Source organism: Branchiostoma belcheri, unplaced genomic scaffold (assembly GCF_001625305.1).
Source record: "Branchiostoma belcheri isolate BF01 breed outbred unplaced genomic scaffold, Haploidv18h27 scaffold58, whole genome shotgun sequence".
Lineage (NCBI taxonomy): Eukaryota > Metazoa > Chordata > Leptocardii > Amphioxiformes > Branchiostomatidae > Branchiostoma > Branchiostoma belcheri.
Window position 1 is genome coordinate 1835788 of NW_017804220.1, and position 5079 is coordinate 1840866.

General features: G+C 37.8%; 1 protein-coding gene across 1 annotated transcript in view; it reads left to right on the forward strand.

Moving 5' to 3' along the window:
* LOC109481815 (low-density lipoprotein receptor-related protein 6-like) overlaps positions 1–5079 on the forward strand; it is a 78429-nt gene that overhangs the window by 70542 nt on the left and 2808 nt on the right. The gene's annotated exons all lie outside the window — the stretch shown is intronic.

Below are 5079 nucleotides of genomic sequence, written 5' to 3' on the forward strand. Positions count from 1 at the left end.
GGATATGATTGACCAGTCAACCTGCTCCACATGAGTGCCATATATGTACATGACATGTACAATCCTGTAGGTCCTAACAAGGAGGTTAAAAATCTAGTCTTTGTCCACCAATACCTAGCTCACTGTAGGATGAATTCTAGCAAGGAGGTTATAACCTCTAACCTGGCTAACACTAAGAATAGAGTTTGGACATGGCTAAAATTTAATAAACGTTGATAACAACTTTTCAAACTCCATGGATAAACTCATCTATCATTAGCAGAATACCCCAGGGCTCAAAATATTTTTCACTGCATACCTGAACTGGTGCAGTAAACATTTAACCTGCACCAGACAAAGAAGTAAAAATTTTGCTTGCACTTAGGCCACACCAAGTTAATTTATTGGTTAACGGATTCACCGCTTCATTTTTTTCTGATTTGCAAATAAAAATAAAAATTCAAAATCAACTGCAAAATGCTCATATTTTGCCCTGAACAGTTGAAAACAGCCTTTCCTTACTACTTGTTACAGTCATTCCATCTTTCAATGCAATGGTATCATTAAAAGTTCAAAATGATTGTTTGAATTTGAACCAGCCTGGTGTGTTGACTTCATGGCTCCTATCGTACCATTTTGGGCCATAATAGGAAGCCTAGGCCTGTTTTTATTTTTATTTTTTTCCGCCCGCTCCGTTATTTTTCTAGAAAATCCGATAACCAAGAAATTAAATCGGTGTGGCCTTACTCAGACTTTGAGAAGTATGCATCATAATAAAATCTGTAACCATTGCTATTATTTTTTATACTTCATAGGTGCTAACAGTCAATGCAGCAAACAAAAATACACATACTACTACATGTATCTATGAACCCATGGCCAAGTGCAATGTTAGGTGCCAGATAGAAGAAAATCTGACTGGATGAAGGGCCAAATAGTCAATTACAATGTTCTTTAGTTTTCACATGGGCTATCTTTCTGGCTTTTCCTGGGTGACCCGAGATACTACCAGTAATTTGGCATGTAACACACTCCCTTATAGGATAATTTGTATCAAGTTGATAATTGGACAGTGACATTTGCATGTCAAGAACAATAGCTAACCTAGTTTTAACCCGCATAACAATTGTACCTGGAGCAGAATAATTACCGAATGGGTACTGTTGGACAGAAATAGAGGATTGTATAATTCCTTGCTTTGAAAGCAGGCTCAAGTTGTGAATATTAGGCTTCTTGCTTATCTACTTACAAATGTAGTCTCATAGTATTTAGGCTCATATTTATATATACTTAGTCTAGTATTTTGTTGCCAAAACTGGAAATAATCTGGAACAACTTTCCAATATTTCAATCATATTTCAACTTCACAGTCAAAAACATGGCGGCCGCCAACACAAGAATAATTTGCCCCAATATGGACGGACCAAAACAAAGACTGAATATAAACAAATTCCAGGTTTATCCATTTGTTTGGCATTTTGATTAATGTCATGTGAATAGTGCTTACAATAGCGAATAGGTAAACTTTAACCATGTTGGCTAGATTCTAAGGAATATTTTAGCCACTTTTTTAAGATTTTAATGACTGAATTATTAGCATGAGGTTTGGAAACCAGTACTAGTTGTATATAAATTCCATGCATTGGATACTTGTTAATAATGCATCCTGGTATGTACAAGTAGTTGCATTTACCAGGCACATCAGAGAGGTCTATCTACCTAGCACAACTGTTGAGCATGTAGTGGGCAAATTTAGTGACTTAAATAAGCTAACATTCCCCCCCCCCCCACTTTTTGAACCCTCTGTCCCTACTGTCTCAAAAGTCTATGGGATTCTGATTGCTTTGCCACTGAAATTCCCTCTTCTTCCCTGAAAACTTGCTAAAAGCAAAATCAACCCACTCAAAGTTGTAGTTTTCTGGGTGAGTCGACAGGTTGAAACTGACCGGGCACAATCTAATAACAGCTCAGGATATCTGACTTGCAATAAACCTTCTTGATCAGGATACTGTCCTTTATTTCTTATCTCCAACCCAAGGAAAATTGGACCCTCTCTGGCCGATGGATACTGCCTGGCCAATTTCATATTTCTTTTTGCCACCTTAGGATCTGCTTGGAGCTAGTGCTTCATTTCCAGTCACCACAGTTCTCTGAACAAAAACAAAGGTCTCAAGCCAACCCAAGCCAGTGCACATTATGTAAATTGGGGGTAATTGGCACGTCAACGTGAAGTTGGAAATGCACACCTGAGGCAAACTCTTTGAAAGGACAGTAATGGTGTCCTCCCTATTAAATTTCATTTTATACCTTCTTGCATAGAAATACTAGTACATTTGTATATCATTGCTGTGGTTGTAATGTAGAAAATACTCCAGGGTCTGTAGAAAAGAAAGTTATCGGAGAAGGGCAAATCACTTTTTTCTTCAAACATCACACCCACCGACCTATAATCTCCAAGCAGATCCTACTGTGACAAGGCTGTCAGCTTTGTCACAGTATAGGATCTGCTTGGAGATCTTACAGCTAGCAAATGGAACCAAGGACCTTGATGGAACAGACCATGCTACAAAATGTCCCCACCCACCCAAAGTGTCGTTTCTCCCCATTTACAGAAGTACATTTTGACCGTAGTAGTTATACAGTAGACAAAAACACATCATTCAAGTATTTCTCCAGCCAATTGAAATATGAATGTAGGATGTACTCAGTAGACTATTTTGTAGGGCACCAATGGCCGCTTGTGTGTCTACCTCTTATTATAAGTGGCTGCAAAGAGCTTTCATTAAAATTGATGAAAGCTCCTTTCGCTGTAAAAAGTCTCAATAAGTAAACAATGCAGCCAATTAACTTGTCTCAGACAGAACAATGGGACAAAATACACACGATGTCAAGTTTCTCAGCAAGTCACACCATGGAGGTAGAAAATGGTCACACCAAGCTTTTTAAAGCTCCTTGGTTTAAAGATTTCATGACATCCTCACAAAAATACTCTGCACCTGGTGGTACCAAGGTTCAAAATTAATGTATGTTCCAACTTCCTAGTTTCTCAACATATTTCTTATCATGATGCCTCCAAATATCTGAGAAGAATAGTGAGTCCTGATTTGCACTGCTTGCAGTGTGTATTTTGAATGACAGACATTATAACAAAGGGCCTCCTTCCACTCAGACAAAGGAGGTAAAAGAGAGAACCTCCCTTTTTTGTGACAATTATCAGAGATTGCTCCCATTCTTGACCAGCTAAGGCATTTTGCTCATTATATGACACGATTATAACCATATGAAAATTTGTGGGCAATATTCACAAGAACGACTGACTGTTTTCAGCTGCTAAGCCATTAATTTCGATCCCCGAATAGAGTCCATTCCGCGTCACCGAGTGGGTTTTTTCTCCATGTTTCTAATACGTTTGAATTATTTAGAAGAAAAGAATACCCCAGTAACAAAAGTTCTAAATTTTTCAAAAATTTGAAAATGAAAATATGAATATATTTGAATTCATTTATATATTTCTGAAACATTTTGAAAGTGACTGTACAAAGATCTCTTTATTTAGAATAAATTTGAACTACCCATGTGTTTCTTTCACAATTCGAAATATTTAGAACTATTTCAAACAAATAACCAAATGGTAGATGTGGGTAATTGCCCCCATAAAAGTAGGTGCTAATCCGACTCTTCTGTCTTCTTCTGTATATTTTTAGATTTCACTGCTGGACACTGGTGGCTCTTTTGTTGTAAGGCATCAATGCCTGACACCCAGGCAGTCTACCCTGTACTTCACAGGGATGTGTGAATTACTTCCTTCCCATCCCACTGACCTATTTACAAAATGTTAGAAATAATTCGAAATAATGGTAAAAAATGGTAGAGTGCTGTTAGAAATATTTAGAAACTATTGGAAATGTCATAATCCACATCAGGAATATTTCAAACGTTTTAGAAAACCAGGGAATTATTTAGAATATTGACAAGATGTTCAAAATATTTCCAAATTATGAAATTTCTTAGACAAACAATTACAAAGAATTCAAAACATTTCTAAATAATGACAATAACAACCCACTCGGTGACGCGGAATTGACTCTATTGTGGCCAGTGTAATAGCAATTGAGGAACTTGATCAATTTATTTGCAAGACCTGTGTGTTCTACATCTCAATTCTTACAAATAGACTGAAGGAAATAAATTTAAGTATTATTTTTTATGGCCTCCTTCAGTCAATATTGATCATGTCGGTAAAATTCTATTAGACATTAGCTTTGGAGTAGTGAGTATGTGTTTGTAAGCTCTCTGGAATCTTTCTTTTTTTGTTGTACCCTTTATAGTTGGCTGAAAGGGCAGATAGAAGAGTGTGGATTGTGCTCTCCATGCTTATTCTTTGTCCTGATAATGTCGCTTTTGCACATCAATTGGATTGGATGACTGTCTGAGCTCACCCCAACGGGATCAGTAGCTCACCCCGATCGGGGTAAACTTGCCCCGTCGGTGTGTATAGACTGATCAATTCACACCTTTCCTGGCTTTGTTTTGGGATTTTGCACCTCTTTGACCAGAACTCCCACCCCGTCGGGGTGACATTACCCCGTCGGGTTTAGTGATTATGACAGTGTCACCCCGATGGGGTGAGTACCTTACACCGACGGGGTGAGTACTTTACACCGACGGTCCTGTGATTTGGTCCTGACGGGGTAGCTGCTAGCCCCGTCGGGGTGCTGAAAAACCCGTCGGTCTGCTTGCATTTTCTATAAACGATATCTAAAGTTATGAATACTGCAGAACAATAATTTTCATATCACTATACTCCTTACATCAAGACCTGCGCAGTGATGTGAAACTTGAATGCAAAATGTTACTTTTTACTTGACATTCCAAATGGCCAGTGACTTTTCCTAAATTGAGATGACCAGTGTTAATACATTGTAGTAGGGAATAGTGGGAATTTCTGGGAATGTGAGAGAACATTTTGGACACGTACATGTAAATTATTGGTTTCTGATATCATGTTAAAGTGAACAATAATTATTAGAGATTATTATTTTCGTCTTCCACTGCATTTGAGGAGCAATATTTTACAAATCCTCTTCCGACACGGTAAAT